Source organism: Hibiscus syriacus, unplaced genomic scaffold (assembly GCF_006381635.1).
Source record: "Hibiscus syriacus cultivar Baekdansim isolate YM2019G1 unplaced genomic scaffold, ASM638163v2 tig00110691_pilon, whole genome shotgun sequence".
Classification (NCBI taxonomy): domain Eukaryota; kingdom Viridiplantae; phylum Streptophyta; class Magnoliopsida; order Malvales; family Malvaceae; genus Hibiscus; species Hibiscus syriacus.
In genome coordinates this window covers 491219-498613 of record NW_024062826.1, presented here as the reverse complement: position 1 = coordinate 498613, position 7395 = coordinate 491219, and the positions used below count along the sequence as shown (strand labels likewise).

The following is a 7395-nucleotide window of genomic DNA, read 5'->3' as shown; positions in this document are numbered from 1 at the left end:
GTCGAAGCTCAATTACAGACCCAACCGAACAACGGCCGTGACAAAAGCAACTCCCTATAGTTGAAAGATCATTTTATAACTTTAATAGTCGATGGACTCAACAAAACAATATCTTTCAGTCGGGAGACCATTTGTATACTTTACACCTTTATTGTGTTCAAATCTAATAATTGTATGGTAAGTTGCTAACGAAGAACTTTATGGTATAAATGCTGGGGCCTCGGGGTAGACCATTTCATCAATGCTATTCAATGGCTTGAACCACAAGTAGGCTTGGACTTTTCTATCAGTGCCAAGAATTTCCTGACAGATAAGAGACCACTTGCAAGTTGAATTGAAATTTCCAGTTTTTGTTGAACTACCTTGAATTGAATTTGACCCATCAATGTTGTTTGTACCAGCAACTGATCCAACTAAAATCTGCTAACACAACGTGCAAATCCAAGCCAAAACACATTGATCTAAATACAGTTACAAGATCGGATTACAAGCAGTGAAATCGGTTTCGTTTCGACCGATTCATAGAGAATTTGCCTTAATCCACCTGTTTATTGATCAAACCGAAAACGAAAATGATAAAAACTTGCTATTTGCTTACTTTGGTATCATAGATTCATCTCCTATGGGGATTGTGCAATGATTTTTGGGATCCCTCAAAGAAGTCTAACAGGTAATCCTCCAGCTCTTCAGCGTTGTACCTGACGTGTTTCTCACCGATGTGGTGCATTTGTCTCCCCACGAATGTTCGATATGCCTGTACCACTATAAGGGAAGTAGAGATTTGTAAATCTTCACGAAGCTGAGCGTCTGTGATGAGCCATGCCGTCTGTGTTTTGTAAACATCGTCGAAAGCAGCGTAGAAGCTCCGCAACCGCTCCCTGAGAAGGGTCCTTGAGATAGAACCGGAGCTGGAATTGCTCTCGTCCTTCAGTAAAGAGAGAATTGAACTCCAAGTAGCTCTCTCGTAGTTCATCGCGTGTTGTTGGAATTTCCAGTTGTGTTTTCGGATCCACTTATCTCCGAATATAAGCCTGAGTTCCGAATTCTTAACCTTTTGAGCAATGTAATGTATGTTGTTCATCAAAAAGAAGTGTTGCAAGGAAGCATCCCTGTATAACTTCGATTTCTCATCTAGGTTGGCTTCTAGAACAGAAGTGAGTGATTGGAGAGGGATTGCCTTGAGAGAACAACTGCCAGAGAAATCTTTAGTTATGCTTCCTCCTCTGTAGCTGGACTTGTGTCGGGGGAGAACGGGGTAGCGGCAGCTCCATCGTGGTTCTTGACGAGTAAATTTAGGGTTTTGTTATAATCTGCAAGAAGCCGGATGTAATTCATCACGTATCTGGTCAGATGGTGAATTCCCCCTCCGGAAAAAGGGCTCGTTGATGTGTTTGTTGCAATGGCATTCTCAAATTCGAGAAATGTCGCCCTTACAGTATCGGCTAATCTCTTCAAAACCTCATGATACTCAATTCTAATAGAAGAACCAATCTCATCCGAAAACAATGCATTAATGTCCTGAAGAAGATCTGCAAGCACCTCATACATGTCTAGAATTCGAACAAGCCTTTCCGGTTGATGAGAGCCAATGGAGATCGCCTCGGCAAAGTTGAGGAGCTGCAGCATTGAAGTCTTTGCTGCCTCAACAAAACATACAGAATTAGCAGATCCAAGCTCAGCAAAAGTCTGATCACAGAGCCACTTCTCGCTCGCAAGATAGGGTCGAATGAAGACCTTCATAGCCCTAACCCATCTCTTGATTTTAGAATTCAAGGTACCCCACTCCATCTTGAGCACGTCTTCGATGCTCAATTTCTCAATTTCGAGGTTCAAGAGGCACTCATCCAATGCATCCTTCCGAACAAGGACATAGGCCTGGCAACACTCATGAAAATAATTTGACCTGAACATCAAATTGGCAATGCACTTGAGATCGGAAATCACATCCGGACGAACCAAATCAATGATAAACTCCTCCGAGTTTCTACTGATGCTATCTCTGAGTGCTGACTCCTCAACAGACTCGTCACCAAAAGAAACTATCGAGCCCTCCTCAAGAGCATCATCCTCACTTGAACGAAACGACACAAGCTCCGGCTCAAAGGGTTGCCTATGCTGAACAAGCATGTGCTTAAACTCATCCTCAAGCCTTTGCATTGCCATCTGGAGAACATCATGAGCCCTGCATAACCAATCTTTCTCTTCTTGGCTATTTAAGCACAGAGACTCCAATCTCCGAGTCAACTTTAGAGCTTCATCGACAGCAGTCACAAATTGGACAACTTCATCAGGACCCGAATCCCATATTACAAAATCATCAGCTTCCAAACTCATAATTTTCTCCTCAACAACACTCAACTGCTCTACAATCCCACTTTTCTTACCCTCAACCATGTTATCCTCCATCGTAGCCATCGACGACAATTGGCTACCAAGATCTGCCAATATTTTCTTGACATCTTTTGTAAAATACTTATTGGAACCCAATGCTTTCACTATATGCTCCGCCGCAGCAATTAAATTTTCCTCTCCTTCTAACGGCGGAGCCATAGATTTACAATCCCCCATTGGCAAATCAAATTCAAAACCACAAAACTCAGCTAAAACCTAAACTTCCTTTACTCAAATACAATGAAATGAATCCTCCGAAACTCGCCTGGATCACAAGTTCAAGCAATTGAATGAACAAATTGAGAAAAGGAAAAAACCTTTTGGAGGATGAAAAGTCAAAAGAAAAAACAAGTGTTTTTCAAAGCACGGAAAGTAAAAAGGAAGAACATCAAAAACTGAAGCTAACCTTAAATTTTGGAGCTTTGAGTAGATTTCCCCCCCCCAGAAAGTAGCAGCTTTTTATTTGCAAGTTTCTGAGCTAAATCTCCTTATTTTTTTCTCCCTTTGAGAATTTGCAACTTTTTCAAGCCTTTCAACCTCATTAGTTCTTTGTTCATTGCCAAGCTCGTGGCTTTGACCAGGATGAAGAAAACAAAATGAACAACAATTATTCAATCTCAATTTATATAATACTTTTATTTTTTAAGATTATTTTGAATGAAATAAATTTATTTTTTAATCGGTTTATGTTTGATATGATTCCACCAACAATTATAAGAAAATTAAATAAAAATCGCATTGTGACTCAACCACGTTACGATGGGACAATTCTATACTAAATTTAGCCAAGTAGCATAAATAATATAAATTAATAAAATTAATTTATTAATGTATCATTATTGTTGGAGTTAATTGTACCACACGTTTTCAAATTATGACTTTATTCTAAAATAGTATGTAAGCTCTTTTATATTTTAGTTTTATCTCTAAACTATGATCTTTATTTTAAATTGGTCCTGAAACCTTTCAAACATTTTAATTTCATCCTAAATTATATGTATATACTAATCACATCCCTTGTTAATAAAATCGTTAGGCCAAGTTATATTATTATATGTTTTAAAAAAAATTAGATTTAGCTAGGGTTGGAATTGATTACATATTTGGATGAAATTGAAAGATTCAAAATTTTGGGGACCAATTCAGAATGAGAGTCATAGTTTAAGGATGAAATTGGAATATTTATATTTTTAAGGATTAGTTTAAAATAAATCATTTTATAACTTTTAATGATAAGAAAACTCAATAAAACAGCCCTATAATTGAGGACTATTTGTGTACTTTATCATAAAAATTAAAAATTTATTGAAATATGTAAAGTATGACTTCTCTGGTTGACCTTTACCTAAAAAAAATAAATGTAAAAGTCATTTTCTTATTGTACGAATTTATTTTTTAATTTGTCATTTTCTATTTTCGTATTTGTTTGTACTTAAATCACTATAAGTAGTTTGATATTTTAAAATGATTTTTTTATTTTCAATGAAAGAAACACAATAGTTCAAAACAGTTGACCAAACATGGAGTTTGGTCAAACACTCTAATTTAAATTATAGTTTTTGATTTTTGAAAACTTGAAAGAAAATCACAATAAATTAATTAATTCGTCTCTTGTTCTCTGTACGTGAATTTTATTAAAGTATGAATTGTATGTTATTCATCTATAATTTATATCTATATAAGTAATATATAAAAGTATGAATTTGGTCAAACTTCTGAAACAATTAAAATGTTTTTCAATATATTATTACTTTTATATCTAGTTATTTACGTAAATAATAATAATAATAATAATAGATAGGATAAAGTACATAAATGGTCTTTCGACTATATGACGTTGTTTTGTTAAGTCTCTCGACTATGAAAAATTACAAAATGTCGTTCGACTATAGGGTGATATTTTGTTGAGTCCCTCAACTATTAAAAGTTACAAAATGGTCACTCAACTATTCATATGTTTCAAACTTGCCCTTTCATGTTAAAAATTTTATAATTGTCTAAGCTAAACGTTAACCTTCTTATCGGGATATGATAACATTTGATCCTAGAATCTCAAACGACTATACAATTCAAATAATTTTATGACCAAATTTTGTCATATCGCGGTCAGCAAGTTAACGTGTAACTCAGACAACCGTTAGTTTTTCTAACAGACAATGACGAGTTTGGAACATATGAAAAATCGGATGACCCTTTTGTAACTTTTAATAGTTAAGAGACTCAACAAAGCAGCCTCCTATAATCAAGGGACCATTTTGTAACTTTTAATAGTCAATGGACTTAACAAAATAATATTATATAGTCGAGGGATCATTTGTGTACTTTATCCTAAAATTTTTATATATAAATTTATGCATGCATAAAATCGATTAACTTTTTCTTTTAATATATTGCTAATTTACATTAAAAATATTTTTAAAATATTTTTGAAATAAATATAATTATAAATAAAAAATATTTATATATGAAATTGATTAATTTAGAGAACATTTTCAAAATAAAATAATAGAAAGGGTGCATATTAAAAGCAAAAATCATTTTAGGTGAAGTTAATTAATTTAATATATATAACTTCTTTTAAGATACGATTGTAGTTGAATTCATTAATGTATGTTTCGTATTTAACAAACAATTTTCTAATAAAATATATTTTTTAAACATTTTTATGTGCACATCTTATGTATAAAATTGTTCAAATTTGTATCATTTAGAAGGATCATGACATCTTTTACTACTCTAAGCACTCCTTGAATTCACTCTATTTTATTCACTGATATCTGATCTATTGATCGACTAATCCAAATCGAATACTGCAGAGGCGAGGATTACCCTTCCACCCATTTACCCATTCGAAAACGTCATTGTTTGAATTCACTTTATTAACAATTAAATAATTAAATGTACATACAAGTCAATAAAACTTTTATAATACCCATAAAATTCTTATATTAACAAATTTAAAATATTATAATTACATATATAATAATATTAATATTAATATTATAAATAACATTTAACAATTTAATATTTGTTATTAAACTACATAAAAAATAATGAAAAAATACACTATTATCACACTATTGAAATGATCATCAATGTTGAATGCAGGAGCCACATCAGGCAGTTGGTAAGGGTAATCAATTTGATTGAAAGATATTTTGAAAGTCTTTTTTCTATTAAAAAAAGAAAGAAAATTAGATTTTTATTAATTAAAAACGCAAGGTACAACGAAGATAGTACAATCTCAATATGAAAAAACAAAACGCAGATAAAAATAAAATTAAAATATTCTTTTAGCGTGCGTTTGGTTGGAAGAATGTAAGATTTTCATGGGAATTAAATCCACATTCTCCCGTTTGGTTGGCCGAAAATGTCATTCTCGGTAATTTACATTACTAATAGTTGATTTTTTGGGGTATATTATCGGGAATGTCATTACTTCCATTTCCTTAGGTATTATTGGATTACTGGCGTTTTGGACTAAAATAACCTTAATTTTTTTTCTTTCAAAAATATCTTTATTTTGTCATTGAATAATAAAAATTCTACGAAGGTTAAATTACAAATTTATCTTAAACTATTTTAGATTTACAAAAAAATATATAATTAAAATTTTATATAAAGTTCAAGGATTAAAATAAAATTTTACCCTTTTATTAAACCATTTTATATTTTTAATTTTTAAAAAAATTATGTAAATTTTATGAATTTAAATTTTTAAAGAAAATATATAGATATTTTTCCAACTTGTTAAAAAATAAATATATAATAAGGACAATTTAGTCAAATATACATTCCAACAATCTTTTATTACTTTAACCAAACACAGTAATATTGCATTCTTGCTAAACCAACCAAACACAAAATACAACATTACCAGTAATCCTATTCCCTGGTAATCTTTTATTACCACTGGTAATCTTACATTCCGTGAATTAAACGCACTCTTAAATACAAGTTTTATCTTTCATAAAAACGTAACAATTATTAATAATCTTCTTATCCTATTTAAAACTAGAGGTAATATTAATGTAGATATAGAGATTGAGAGAATCAATATGATAAATTATTTAATCGAATAATTTTAAATGCATCGATAACTATAATTATTATTTTTTAAACAATGACTTCTATGATTATTATTATTTCTTTTTTTAAATTCCCATTCCTTTTTCTATTACAAGTCCAATAATTAAACTAACTCCTTTTTCAAATCTTTTAATCCATTTCAATACTATTAATTCTTGTTTATCAATATATAGTTTTAATAAACTTGTAAAAGGATTATATTAAAAGAAAAAAAAAAACAAGTTTTACATTTTATTTTTTATAGAAGGCGCTAATTTTATTAAAAATAGAAAATACCAAATTACAATGAAGGTTTACATCCACAATCGTAACCTAAACATATAATAAGAATATTTTTCTAAACACAAGAAAACTAGCTAGTTAAGATCACACAATGATTATACAAGAAAAATATTAAAAACCCTAACCAAATAAACTTGAACAAGAGATAAATATGAACAAATCTGATTGCATCTGCAAACATACCGCAAAAAGAAATAAAGCTATTGAAAGATCATCGACATACAACAAATCAGAACTGAGCGATGTGAAAATACTATCCACGAATGCAAAATGCATATCCAAATTCAATCTGATGACCCAAAGCATGGAAGATCATTTTGATAACAAATAAGTGTCATCTTGATCAGTCGTGACGATGTCTAATCCAACCCTGTAAAAAAATAAACGAAAACAACGCCAAACAACCGAAAACGTACTATAGAGACAAAGAAAAAACATGCCATAAAGGCAAAAGAATACGTGTCAAAAAGGTAGAATTATTAAGAATAAAAAACAAGATAAAACAAATATACGCTATAATAAAGCAAAAAAAAATAATGAATATCGACTATTGGTAATCAGTACCAAGACTGGTGTCGTCACTGATCACACAATAAAGAAGAAAAATGACTATGGAAAATAGAGAAAAAGAGA

The 7395-nt window shown here is 31.2% G+C and overlaps 1 pseudogene; it reads right to left on the bottom strand.

The window, feature by feature from the left end:
- Positions 1-366: 366 nt before the first annotated feature.
- LOC120138427 lies at positions 367-2922 on the bottom strand (annotated as a pseudogene).
- Between the last annotated feature and the right edge of the window lie 4473 nt (positions 2923-7395).